Source organism: Vicugna pacos, chromosome 17, assembly GCF_048564905.1.
Source record: "Vicugna pacos chromosome 17, VicPac4, whole genome shotgun sequence".
In the NCBI taxonomy this organism is placed as follows: domain Eukaryota; kingdom Metazoa; phylum Chordata; class Mammalia; order Artiodactyla; family Camelidae; genus Vicugna; species Vicugna pacos.
This window is the reverse complement of record NC_133003.1, coordinates 9,463,543-9,478,319: the sequence shown is the minus strand read 5'-3', so window position 1 is coordinate 9,478,319 and position 14,777 is coordinate 9,463,543. Positions and strand designations below refer to the sequence as shown.

The 14,777-nt window shown below is 42.7% G+C and overlaps 1 long non-coding RNA gene across 1 annotated transcript in view; it reads right to left on the bottom strand.

Annotated features, from left to right (window-relative positions):
• The window catches only part of LOC140686698 (uncharacterized), a 90,152-nt gene that overhangs the window by 54,644 nt on the left and 20,731 nt on the right, over positions 1-14,777 (bottom strand). The window contains exon 2 of the long non-coding RNA XR_012060501.1: positions 6,130-6,230. This is a non-coding gene — a long non-coding RNA (uncharacterized lncRNA). The remainder of the gene's footprint in view (positions 1-6,129; positions 6,231-14,777) is intronic.

Here is a 14,777-nt window from a genome sequence, read left to right as displayed (position 1 = left end):
TAGGCTGTGTATAGCTATTGTCAGCTTCTGAAGTTCAAATAGGCGTCCCTTGGATATTAAAGACAAAACAGCAAAGCCCAGGAGGTGGAGTAAGAGGTCTGCTTCTAGCAACATCTAACCCAAACAGTTCTTTAAATCTCCTCTTGATTACTGAAACAGAGTGGTAAAAGCAAAGATTTTGGAGCCAGGCACACCTGCATTCAAATCTGGAATTTCCTCCTCCTGGGCAAGTTCCTACATCCCCGTCTCCATCAGGCTCTTCACCTTGGCTTTGCAGGGTGTGTGTGAGGATTCAGTGGATGACCCGGCCAAGGTGACCCTGGAAGTCTTCAACCCAAGATGGTGCCTCCCTTCTTCTGCTGACATCGTGTTGAACATCAACTCCTTATTACCGGTTTAAAGTGGATGGGCGCGTGAGTATGGACTGAATGAAGATTCACATTCCAACAGCTTTTCAAGGTAGCTCAGGGCCCTCCAGTTGGCTCTAGCTTGTGGGGGAGGTCCTCAGGTTTACCCTCTTAACTAAGCAATTTTTAGCTAGTTTGTCACCTCACATGCAGCCTCCCTGCTAAGAAAATAACCCCAAGAGTGACCTTTATGTGGGATAAAGGAGGAAATGGTTTCCCATGTTAAATACAATTGCACGAGAAAATAATCTTAGGCTTTGAAAACTGATGTCTCTATTTCTGCTTTTCTCCTCCAGCAGCTCAACTAGTGGAAAGATGATGAACTTTGAAGACAAACAAGGGTTCAAATCCAGTCCTGCCATTTGCTGGCAAGTTATGTCATATGTCTAAGCCTCAGTTTCCAGCTCTGTCAAATGGCATCATATTGTCACCTCAGTGGATTCTTGGCCAGCCGAGAGATGATCTAGTGCAGACTATGGGAGGTGCTCAGTAAACAGGACTTTAATTCCTTCCCCAAACACTTGGTCCTAATCACAGGCAGAAGATCCTATCCATCAGAACATGAAAGATGAGAGCCCCCTTACAAGAGTGCCCAGAACAGAGCAGGCAGTTAGTAACCATCTGATGAATGAATAATACAGGAATTTGTCGATGAGGAAACAGGTTTGTATCCTTAACCCTGGATTGATGTCCCTGAAGAATGTCATTCTAAGTGAAGTAAGCCAGAAAGAGAAAGAAAAATATGGTATGAGATCGCTCATATGTGGAATCTAAGAAAAAAGAAAAAGACAAATGAACATAAATACAAAACAGAAACAGACTCATAGACATAGAATACAAACTTGTGGTTGCCAGCGGGGAGGAGGGTGGGAAGGGACAGACTGGGAGTTCGAAATTTGTAGATACTGACAGGCATATGCAGAATAGATAAACAAGATTATACTGTATAGCAAAAGGAAATATATACAAGATCTTGCGGTAGCTCATGGTGAAAAAGTATGAGACAATGAATATATGTATGTTTCTGTATAACTGAAAACTTGTGCTCTACACTGGAAACTGACACAACATTGTAAATGACTATAACTCAATAACATAAAATTTAAAAAAATAGAATTTCAATTTATGACATTAGCCCTAATTCACAAGAATTCACCAAGAACTAGGGCAGGTTAATCTAAAAATCTTGCCTGTCTTTTAGTTCTTCGGCTTGAAGAGCTCATAATTGAAGGCCAATTGTGAGTGATGACATGGCCCATTAGGAGTTAGACTGAAAGCATCAGAAGGAACATCGTCATGGACACCAAAATGACTCTGTTTTCCCTGGGAGAGGAGCAGACAGATCTCTGTGGAAGGAAGGTTCAGGGTGGCCACCCTCAAAGCAACCCAGCCCTGATTCCAAAGCACAGCTCATTCAAATCAAGGCTGCTCACTGAGCCTGGAGTTTCACCTGCACTCCAATGCTCTGTCCAGAAAATGCTGCAGGAAAGGCCATTCAGAACTTAGATAAGAGCAGGAAGAGAGTCGGGCAAAGACCGAGGGGCCTGAGCGCAGTCCCCATGCTGGGGTTTGCAAAGTTGCGCACAAGTACAGATCCAGCACTTAGCAGAGACAGGGAAGTATCTGTCAGACATAGCCCTGGTTTGCGAAGCTGTCAGTCACTGCCGTGAACTGCAAAGTCACCATGCGAAATGGCCAGGACCCAGGAGGATTTCCACAAAATGAAAATCCAGATTGAAGAAACACCAGTTAGCTCAAGGAACTCTGGAATTCTTTTTTTTTTTTTAAAGCCTGTTTTTTTTTTTTTAAATCGAACCATTTCTTGGAATCTTGAGTAAATCATGTATTAAGATGAGTTTTTAAAACTTGTATTACAAACCACAGATAGTGTAGCTATTGCTACTTAATTTCAACATCTTTTTTCCTTTTTTTAAGTTCAAGTATAGTTAATCTACAATGTTTCAGGTATACAGCAACGTGATTCAGTTATATATATATATATATAATATATATATATATTCTTTGTCAGATTCTTTTCCATTATAGCTTATTACAAGATACTGAATATAGTTCCCTGTGCTCTACAGCAGGTCCATCTTGTTTATCTATTTTATATACAGTAGTGTGTATCTGTTTGCAGATAACGTACTATACATAGAAAATCCTAACGGTGCCACCAGAAAACTCCCAGAGCTCATCAATGAATTCTGTAAAGTTGCAGGATACAGAATGAATGCTCATTGCTTGTCCTTAGGATCAAATCCAAACTCAGTTGCATGGTTGAAATGACTCTTCATGGTTTCCTGCCTGTTCCCACCCACACCTCCCCACTTCCCAATCCGAAACACAGACCACAGCAAAACCATTTTTGTTTGCTCCAAAATGCCAAGCTCCCTCTGCCCTCCAGGCCCTTCTGCCTTTAAGGAGGAGGGCGTTAAAGGATGACAAACTGCCTGAGTGCAGGACAGAAGCAGAAATAGACAGTGGAAGATATTTGGCAGTCAGCCCGTAGAAATGATGTTCAGAGCTGTGCCTTAGATGGTGCAAGTGACAGCACCACTGAATCTGAGAACTGTGTGGAAATTTAGTTAAATCACGCCTCCCCTGCCACACAGCCCTGAACTTACCCATCATGTCTCCAACGAGCCTATGTTTGAAAAGTAGTCAAGTACATATACTTTGTTTTGCATCTTACAGCATTTTAATGTACTCAAAGGAGAGTATATACATGGAGACAGATGATTATAATTCTCTAAGGTTCCTGGAAGGCAAAAATCTCTCTTCTGACATCCCTCCAAGGCGGTAGAGGTGATCTTTGAATGGAAAAGGAAAGAAGGTCAGTAACTTCAATTTAGTAGTTCTTTTCATCCAAAGGTTTCTGGCAATTCCTTTGTTTTATGGAGGTAGTTAAAAGGAAACCAAGAAGGAAGAGAAATCTTTCCAATTCTTCTGACAGGCCTCACAAATATTCTTATTTAAAGGAAACACCGGCTTTTCCTGCTTTGCAGTTACAGTAAACGATGCCTAGAAAATGGCACAGTCATTGTAAACTGAAATTCTCTTGTTTTAGTCTGTACTGAAGTCCGTCTTCAGAGACACCCATATCATTAAACGCCTGATGGCAGTTGGCTTGGTAGAAAAGTTAGTGAACTACTATGACGCCATGCAACCACCCTACCGGAATTATTTATGAAACAGGCAGCCAGTGTGGAAGAAAACGGACGGTGTGAACAAGCTGCCTCATCCTCAGGACTGTGATGGAACCTGCTTTGATTTCTGTGGGTGATTTAAGACAGAAGCTTTGCAGTCATTTTTTTCAGAATTCAATAGTTCTTAACTGATCACACCTCTGCTTCTACCAAGACTTTTGTAAAATGTGAGAAGAAAACCAAAGGGACTCACTGTGAATTTAAAAAAAAAAAGTAATAACGAAAGAGAAAGGAAAAGAGATCTGTGAGTGAGCTCCATATATGTCACCTGGGGGTTTTGTCTGGGTATTGATTTTCCCTGATTACGCAGGAGAAACCTACTTCCCTGCTCCACGGAGTAAGTTTATTCTGGAACATAACTGACTTTCCAGTAAACTGAAATATTTTCAAAGGGCGGCCACTTTGATTATGTAAAATGGACACTGCTTTTTGGAACAGGTGCTTTGGAAAAATGAAACTGGCATCAAGATGGATATTTTAGTTTGTAACGGGAAGTTAACACAGATGCCCGTAACAAGAGCTCTAAACTATTTTTCAATTTATTATTTAGAACTCTGTATCATTATGCACACACCCTCAAAATTGTTAATCCTCCAAGCAGGGTTCTGAAAAGATGTCAGGAACACCTAAGTGATGCTTTGACCTACACAGTAAGGTCAATGGAAAGTTGATGAAAATGCAAATTATGAGGGAAAAGTTTTTGGGAAATTCAACTTCCACAATATGTAGAGCATGCAGTGAGAGCACGTCCGTGAGCATTACATACACCCAAATAGACATGTGCACACGTGCACATGCACACACGCATGCACACAGAGGAATGTTTCAGAAGCACAGTCAGGAAGTCAGAGCACGTGAGTTCATGTCACGAGGATGGAGTATGACTCCATCCCATTCTCTTGCAGCTAAAACCTCCAGAACTTTCAGCCTCATCCCATGTTAAGATTCTTAGCATTTTTCTTCTGCAGCAGACTTTAATTACCTTAGAAAAAGAAACTGCTAATGTCTAGGACTGTCCCATCCAGTTAGCTTGCTCAGCCTTCCATGCTGGTTCATTTTGACAATATTCCCTAGCTCCCAGCTCCTGCAATAAAGTCCCTGTGCTCCAAGCAGAACTAGAAGGAAATGAGAATTTCTCAGCAGCTGTGGCGTGAACCCACACGACTCATCCGCCTCTGACAATGGGTTTCTCCCCTGAACCACCCCCATCATCCTTTTAGCCATTTTGCCTAGAAGCCAGAGCTTTTATGCAACTCAAATCCATTAAACTGAAATATTCCAGAGGAGGTATTGTTACGGAAACGACAGGCCAGTCAAGAAACAAGCACCACTCGAGGGTTGGCGTACTCAGATGTATTACACCGGCGGGCTCACAGAGGCTTCTGCTCCGAAGCTCTGAGCACCTCTGAGACGTGCGCATGAGGTTTTATAGGGTAAAGTACAAGCTTGGGGTATTCGGCCAATAGGCATGGAACAGCTTTAGCAGCATTATCATCACAAAAGTGGAGGTGGGGAGGCAGCAAACCAACATTCCAAAGCCACATATGTATCTTTGAAAATCCAGCTGGCTAGCAAAAAAACATAAACAGCAAACCAACACTAATTAACTTAGATTTACAAGTTAGTCCAGCAGAACTCAGATCAGTATTCCAATACTTAGACTTGTGAGTTATCTTGTTAGTCCAGCCCAGCCTCTCCTTCACATTCCTAGGCCTGTGAGTTATCTTGTTAGACCAGCCCGGTTTTTCCTTCACAGTATCACTGATGCTGGGTTAAATTCAAAACGATTCTCTCCTCACAAGTTTTAAATGACAAATACGTTATGCCAGATACAACTTTCAAAGCATAATTAAGCAGGCCATTAAAAAAACCCCAACAAACTTAAATACAAAGTATGTTCTCTACAAGTTCTTTCTCCTTCTGGACAAAGAGAAAATTCCTATTGAGAAAGTGGAAAATGCTTTTGGTATGAGACATTCCAAAACAGAGAACAAATACATACACAGTGGGGAGGGTGTAGCTCAGTGGTAGAGCGCGTGACTAGCATGCACGAGGACCTGGGTTCAATACCCAGTGCCTCCATTAAAAATAAAGAAAAAAACCTAATTACCTCCACCCGTGCAAACAAACAAACAAAATCTTAAAAACAAAAACCAAATACACACACACACCCATTTCTGCCTCTGAAGACTGAATGCTAAAAGAGAACGAGCCCTTTAAAAGGGATGCGAGGATGTCTGAACAAATAACATCCCAAATATTTCAAGTCTCACCCAGGAGGGAAGCCCCAGAAGCACAGGCTGCAATTGGCCACAGGCAGACAAGCGCCTTTAACTCAGAACATAAACTGAGCTCCCACCAATTAAGAATTCCACAAGCAACAGCACGCCCCAGCCAGCATAACCAGGCCCAGCTCATGGCTGAGAACATCCCACAGCTCAACAGATGGTTCTCTTCTGGGGCTTAAGACAGGCAGGCGTCAGGCAGCATCCTGCAAACAGTGGGATACTGACCTGGGAAGGAGAAAGTCAGAGGCACAGGGTTTTGCCAGTCCAGGGAGATGGCATATCTTTTGAAGTGCATTCTTTTTGGGGCATGCCCTGCAGGAAATTCCCTGAAACACAGCACAAAGCAATTGCTCTGTTAAAGAAGCATGTCAAGGAACTCGTAAAACAAGAACCATGGGTGCAAATGGGTGCAAATGACTCTTTTGAACACAGAGTGACGTAGATCTTGGGGTTTTTTGGTTTGGTTATGTTTTCTTTTGTTTTCGGCTCTTTGCATTCAGATGCTAAATCTTGTGACATTTAGATTTTAACTTGAAGTTTCTCCCTGGGGCATATTCCAGCTCAAATTCCTATCTTCTCAATGCAGAGCCTCATCTGTATCAGGGAGAAAAATAACTCTGTTAACTGCCAGTGAGCCTCTGCTTGGTCCTGGGAGCGCCGGTCCCCACTCAACGAGGGGGCAGTGTGGAGGAGGGCCAGGCCGTCCCTGCAGAGGGAACTCTGGAAGCTTCTTAGCTACTCTGCAGGGCAGGCACCACAGCCCTCCCCCTGCCCCCCAACAGCCTATTTGCTGCCAGGAGGGACTGGCTGACATTACTGGGACCCGGCCACTGAGCACCCTTGGCCTAGAATGCTCTCACATGGCACTTAAATGCTGAGCCCTAACACTAGCTCCCTGAGATCCCTGCCGTCCCAGCTCTCCAGGCAATGCCCTCTGCGCCTCTGGATTTGGTGTCTGCACAGACTTCTGGGGGTGTAACACCTGACTGCCCTTGATGAGCCTGACTGGCTTCCCTCCAGACTGAGATCTCAGCACCATGGCATCCACCCAACCTAAGGCTTCTTGGAAGGGGAAGGGAAGGGGTTAGAATCAAACAAATAACCAGCCAGCACTTCCAAGTGGGCAGCCTGCTTCCTGTAGACGCTGTTTATAGAGGCCACTCTACCCTAGATTTTGTAGCCTGAGACCCAAGACCAGTGTTGGTGGCCAGCCACATTGCCACTGACAGAATGACTTGGATGGATCTATTATTATTATTATTATTATTATTATTGAAGTATAGTTGATTTACAATGATTTAGGTGTACAGCAAAGTGATTCAGTTATACATATATGTATATATTCTTTTTCAGATTCTTTTCCATTGTAAGTTATTACAAGATTTTGAATACAGTTCCCTGTGCTCTACAGTAGGTCCTTGTTGTTTATTTATTTTATGCACAGTAGTGTGTATCTGTTAATCCAAATCTCCGACTTATACCTCTCCCCACCTTTCCCTCTTTGGTAACCATAGGTTTGTTTTCTATGTCTGTGAATCTATTTCTGTCTTTTTTTTAGATTCCACGTGTAAGTGATATCATATATTTGTCTTTGACTTACTTCACTTAGTATGATAATCTCTAGGTCCATCCATGTCACTCCAAATGGCATTATTTCATCCTTTTATGGCTGAGTAATATTCCACTATATATATATATATATCTCCCTCTCTCTCTCACAATTTCTTTATCCAGTCATCTGTTGATGGCCATTTAGGTTGCTTCCATGTCTTAGCTATCGTATATAGTGCTACTCTGAATACTGGGGTGCATGTATCTTTTCAAATTAGAGTTCCCTCCAGATGTATGACCAGGAGTCAGATTGCTGGATCATATGGCAACTCATTTTATTTTTTAAAGAATCTCTGTACTGTTCTCCATAGTGGCTGCACCAATTTACATTCCCACCAACAGTATAGAAGGTTTCCCTTTTCTCCACACCCTCTGACTCTGGTGGATCTTCAAGAACATTCTCTCTCATTTATGCCAACTTCATATACTCTACTGTCTTTCTTTCAGGCGTTTTTAATCTGAAAAGTTGCAAACATCTTAAAACACACAAGGTGGAACTGAAAATACCACACTGGATGTCACAGAAATGTGGGCCAGCCTTTAAGGAGGAAGCTGGGATCTTGATCTCAAAAGCTATTAAAAGCCATCCTTTTTTCCAATCCCTTCCCCTGCCTACATGATTGCTTTTAAATGAAGATGCAAGATCTCAAGGAGAATGGGGTGCAGAAAATAGAAAGCTATTTTGTTCTCTCTACTATCTCACTGATAATGATGTAGGAGCATCCAGAGGCAGAGATAACCAGTGTAAATGAACAGCTAACTGGGAGCCCAAAAGGGCCATCTCCACTTCCTCTTTGTCTACCCTCATCCTCAAACAGTGCACAATACAACTGGGGGGAAGGCCCTCAAATTCTCCCTAGAAAACTCAATTGCTGTAACCAATTACCCAGTGAAGTGCCCTTTGTTAAGCCTCAAGCCCTTGATGAGCAAGTTTAATCTAAAGGGAGTCCCCCCTTTTCCCACTGAAGGCCAAGTTGCATCAAGTGCTGTCTTAGCTTATCATGGTGAGAAGGAGCCTTTAAAGGCTGATAGGGGCCTCAGGTGTGTAACGGAATCACCGTTAAGTCAGACCTGCTTTTCTGTGTATGTAACAGATAACCAGGACCTGCCGTACAGCACAGGGAGCTATATTCAATATCTTGTAATAAGCTGCAATGAAAAAGAAACTGAAAAAAATATATATGTATAACTGAATCACTTTACTGTAAACCTGAAACTAAAATTCTAAATCAACTACACTTCAATGAAAAAAATAAGAATTAAAAAAAAAACAACATTAAAAAAAAGATATTGGTGGCAACCAGAATGACTGTCTCATGGCTAGGTACTAAGGTGCTCCCCAAAGGACCCCTCATCACCCTGATATCAGTGACATTGTCCCTTCTGGCTGGGACAGTGTCCCTTCTGGCTGGGACAAGTGCAAGAATAATCAGAAAATACACATTTCCCTCCCTCCATGCCTTCAGAAAGTGGTCAGCTGAAGAAAATTTGGGTCTACAGTTTAGATAAAATGATGGTCTTGAAAATTCAAGACTGACTTAGACATTGTTTAAATGACCTTAGAGATGGTACCTCCATCATCCCAGTATTGTCTAAGGTACAAATTCACGTCAGCGGGAATCTAAACTACAAAACCCATCATACAAAGCAGAACAAAACAAACCATTGTACAAAGCCAACTGTTCTGAAGGATTTTCTCAGTGAATTTAAAACTTGATAAAAAAAATACAGAAGTTCATAAAAATCAGGCCACCACAACAGCCCCTTATTCAGGTCAAGAGCAATTCGAGGAAAAGCAGCAAGAGAAAATACCTGAATCATCATGTCACTCGATTTGGCTGTTCTGTCCAAATCTCTGCCCGTGCCTATGCCCAGAGCCCTGGCGAGGAGACAGGGAGCCCTGGGGCCCTGCCCACATCCCGCTGATGGACACTTCATTAAAGCGAAGTCTCCTTCACGGAAGGTTGAACTCAACACACCAACATTCTAGTTGTTCGGCCACAAGTGCAGACTCAGAAGGTACTGTAAACAAACTACGGTGCTGACTTCATTCTGGAATGGCTGCAGTGGTACAGAGTGGGGGGTGTGTGTGTGTGCGCGCGCGCCCACTTGCTAGTAAGAGGGAAGAGAGGAGGGAGAAAGGGAGGAGAGGGAGGGAGGTGGAGGGAGAGAGGGAAGGAGAGAGGAGCATCTCAAAGCTTTTCCTTCTGCAAAAGTGATACCTCCTGCAAATCACCTGTAAAGTCCCCTTTTCACTGAGCTTTCTTAAAGGATATCTGTTGCTTGCCACCAAGAGATGCCTTTCCATGCCATGTGTCCTCTGTGTATTCTTTTATTATGATTTGCATTTTCCTGAGTTAAACCATACCTTTGGGCATTTATTATGTATTTCAGCCACACACATGCAAAAATTCTTACAAATGTCCCAGGATCCAAATGGCTTTGTGACTATGGAATTTTATGACACAAGTTACGAGGCTAGAAATTACATCCCCATTTTTCACAAGTTAGTAACAAAACAGAGCTGAAAGCTCTGTGGTAAAAGCGGCAGCAGCAGAGTTTCTTGAATCCACTGGGAGAATGGAATTGGCGTCAAAGGCCCCTCGCAAACACCCTCTGGTCCTTCTCCTCCACATCTTCCTCAATCTTTCGGAATTTTTGTTGATTTTGTTTTATTTTGCTTTGCTTTGGTAAGCTACTGCGGGGCTAAGTAGGTGTTGCTTAGTAGGGACGTTGGAGACAGGACATGTCAATCAGCTGGGATCTCTGACGCCAAAACAATAAAACGGGGGAAAAATTCACTTCCCTTATCTGCTTTCCTCTGGAAACAAAAACAGGACACAACCAACTACATCAATCATCAAGAATAAATGACACTTATGAGCAATGTCCAGAATAAGCAAAGGTGGCAGAGATTATTCTTTATAATGCTCAGTTCTCGATGTTTGGGTCAGAAAATAATCCTATAGCTAAGAACCCTTAATAGGAGTTAGAAAGCTTCAGTATATAGTGTCCTCCTCTGTAAGGGAATTTGCTGAAATGGGATATTTTCCATGTGATATTCAATGGTTGTGGAGTGGAGGGCCTTTTTCAATACTTATCACACGCATACACTCAAACCAAAGCTGGCCCTGCCCTGTGCAGATCACCCAGCTGGACTTCCCAACTAGGACTGACTTTTCCATAGGAAATGAGCTATTAAAACTGTAACAGGATGTTAAATAGGTCTTTTCCTAGGGTTGCCAAAGTACAGGATGCTCAGTTAAACCGAATCTCAGGTAACAATGAATTTTGCACAGGACATATTTCTGCTGAAAATAAGTTACTTGCTACATCTGGCAACCTTAATTCCTTTTGTCTCAAAAATTCAGTCGAAGCTCCAAAGCTGAAACGGTTGGGTTGCAAACACCCCAGTGTCCCCCCGAAGAGCTGCTAAGCATACCTTTATCTTGGGTTTGATTCTGCCTCTGCCTTTGTGCTGGAAGTTTCTTACTTCTCTGTGGCCTCTGTGTAGTCCCGCCCACCTCACCGAAGACTCCGCTTATAACCTGCAAATGCCTTCAGGGTGGGGCCAAGTCCTCCCAATCATCTCTGTCTCCCCAGAACCCAGAAAACACATAGATGGCCAACAGATCTTCACTGAGATCAAACGTTTGCTCAATGCTTTTTCCCTGGCGTCCAGATTTCTGGGCTTTTGCGAGGGTTCATTACCAGCTGAAAACCCTTATTCTCCATTTCCTCTCAAGGGCCTCCATGCTTACACAGCTTTTGTTCTTGCTGCTTCCCACGTGTGCTTTACTCAGCCCACCTCTCTCCTTGTGCCAACCTAGGAGCCCATCCTTCAGCACCTCACCTCCGTTCTCCAAAGTTTTACATGAACTTTACTTAAGATTCAATTCAAGTAGCCCATCCTTCAAGAAGACGTCTTTGATTTTTTCATCTAACGCCACGTCTGTTCCATGAACCTTCCCGTTTACAAGTCAATGCAGATCACAAAACTCCACCTTCAATGTTTGCTAGTTGTTTGGTCTGTTTGTCCGGTTGTCCCAGTTCCAAGGTCCTTAAAGTCAAAGATTGTGTCCTAAATATCCCTTGCCTGACCCTCTCCCCAGCATATGCTTGCCCCGTGGACATACCTCATGGAGAGACATTGCACGTTATTTCCATCTCTTCTAGGACCTTCTACTAAATCTCTAGAGTGTAATTCATGGCTTAATAGCTTCAAGAACAATTAAGGAACATGGGGCTTGGAACTTGACCCTTTCACAAATTTTTATCACTTGATTAATTTTTTAAAATCACATCTCATTTTGATGTGTGTTTTTCTGACCACTGGATGCTGAGTACCTTCATGTCTATCAACATTTCCATTTCTTCTTCTTTCCCTGACCAGTTCATAACCTAGCATATTTGCTGCATATTCTGGGTTAGATTCAGTTTGAAATCTGAGCTTGATCCAGTCTTGGGAATTAATAGCCTAGAGGCAGTCATTGAAATAATGATCTTGGATAAGATAGAGCAGGGAGTGTGGTAGGTATGACAACCCAACTGTCAAAAAAATATGGATTTCTATAATAAATTTTACAGAATTATCCATTCAGTAGTAGCCAAGTGAATGAGAAATGAGCCATTTAAACCCTAATCTCAAGCCCTCTGCTCACATTTGATGTTGTAGGATTTTGTTGGGATAAACTAAATCATGTTTCTAAGAATCAAACATATTGGTAAGTGAGAACATTCCAGAAGGCAGTGTCAATAAAAGCTGTGCCTGGCCTCCAATTTGACACTGTGTGATAGAGACGTATCTGGCAAGGGATGGTGGCTACACTGGGCTCTGGGTAGAGCTGATAGCGGTCCAAAATAATGGAATCATAGCATCTGCTCTGACTGGGTATAAATTGTTTTGAGCAGTTTCTCTGGCTACTGGGCCAAAGTCAGCACTGCTCCCTGCAGATTGGAGAGTCAGAAATGATGACACTTCCCCATTAAGCAAAACAAGGCATGTTGTTATAAGTCAAACAGCCGCCATATTAGCCATGTAAGGAAATAATTTCTAGAGATGCCAAAGGTCAGGATATACCATTAGCCACTTCACTATGACAGAACGCACCAAGGGCATGAGTGCAGGCTAACGTGCTTGGCCGACAGACCTAGACATGGGGGTCCTGAGGCTGTCACCCCAACCTGCCAAATACATGGGACTCTGCAAGGGGAAGTGATAATGTCTCATCAGCCCTTGGTCGGGGACCATGAAAGCTTTGGTGGTTCCTCCAATAGCAAGACAGGAGGTCAGGGGTTGATGATAAAACTCCACCATTGTGAGATCTCATTCCAGTCCTGACATCCTGGAATTAGAATTAGCAAGGAGGCAATGAGGCTAGCCAAGGGTGCACTCCTCACTCCCAAACAGGGGTGGTCAGAATAACAATCATGGTGATGACGGCAACCACAGTTCACGGTCGTAAGCACCCTCTCTGTGCCGGAGTCTGTGCTGAAATACTTAACATAGCCCCGTAAATTAGGGTGGATCACTTAGGAAGTTACTCATGGCTTGGCATAATCTTCCCGGTGATCTTTCTTATCTCCTCAGGATGTAACTTCCTCAGGATGTAAAATCTTTGCTATTTTACAGAAGTGGCACTCAACTCCAGCCTCAAATGAGATACCAGTGTGAGCCCAATCTTTGGTTTCATTCTTTTTCTTCGTTCTTTTCTTTTTTTGGTCTTGGTTGGTTATCTGCGTAGCCATATAAGAAAGTAGATTAACACTATGAGTGAACGCCATTAAACGTTGAATCCTTCCAAATGGCACTCTCGAGAGAGAGGAGGAGGAAAGATTTGTGTCAAAATCAACTGATTTGCTCCTTTGGAGACCAAAGAAGAAAATCTGGCCCGCTACCTAGGAGCCGCTCTAAGACCTTGGAAGGACACCGGAGAATCCTTGTTTGTGTGTTTGGGCTATTCTCAAATAGCTATTTTTATGATTAACTTCTATTCTGAATGACAAATGGGAAAAGAAGTCCTTGAACTTTTATGCCAAACAATTGCCAAGTTTTGTTTTACCATAGTGACTCAGAGAAATTATATCGTCCTGACCTCAGAAGTCTTCATTCTGTTTTGGAAAGTAAATAAACAAAAATAAAACTTTTTGTTCTGCTCCAACGAAGAGGTGCCCAGAATTCTGTTCTACGACATGCTCTACCCATGTTATGGTCACTGCTTTCTTCATCATTATTCTCCTCTGTTTATACTGCCAACTTTGGGTCTGGTCTTTGAACTATTAGCTAGGAATGTTGGGAATTCAGCTATTAATTCATTGGCAAGTTGCACTCCCCTTTTCCCTCCCTTTGAGATCTGGCTTTATAGTTTATTCATGTTAAAATAATAGTGATAATAAAGCAATAGTAGTGAAAAATACTTGTAACAGAGTAAAGCCATTGGAGGGACCTCAAAGAAAATGGACATCAGAAAAAGAGCCCATTCATCCAGGAAGCCTTCATAGACCCAATGTGTCAGATACTGTGGCCCAGTCCTTAGGATGCAGGAGCTGGAGGTCACTTAGAAACAGCGTCACATGGAGAGAACATGGGACTTAAGGCCGGTGGAGCTGGCCTTTCCTATGCTGGGGAATAGGTGACAGCTGGCTTTACATCAGCTACTGACTGGAGTGCTCTCTGGATTGCAGAGGTTGCTCACTTGAATTTTCAATGGTATGATTTGAGGTAATTATAGGTTCACATGTAAGAAATTATATTAAAGAGATACCCCGTATAGCCTTAACTCACTCCCCACAGTGGTGATATTTAACTATAGTAAATATCACAACCAGGAATTTGACATTGATATACTCTACCAAACCCACGCAGACTTCACCTGTTTTACACATTCTCAGTGTGGGTGTACAAGTACATGTATTTGATTCTGTGCAATTTTCATATATGTAGACTTGTGCAGCCAGAAACAGAGTCAAGATACAGAAGTTCCACCATACGATTCCTCATGCTACCCTTTTATAGCCACAGCCAACGCTCTCCCTCCTGCCCTCTGGCAACCACTAACCTGGTCTCCAGCTCTAGGGTTTTTTTCATTTCAAGAGTATTTTGTAAAAACAGCATGGTACTTGTACAAAAACAGACATATGGACCAATGGAACAGAATAGACAGCCCAGAAATGAACCCACAGACTGGTGAGTTAATCTTCAACAAAGGAGGCAAGAATATACGATGGAGAAAAGACAGGCTCTTCAGCAAATGGTGTTGGGA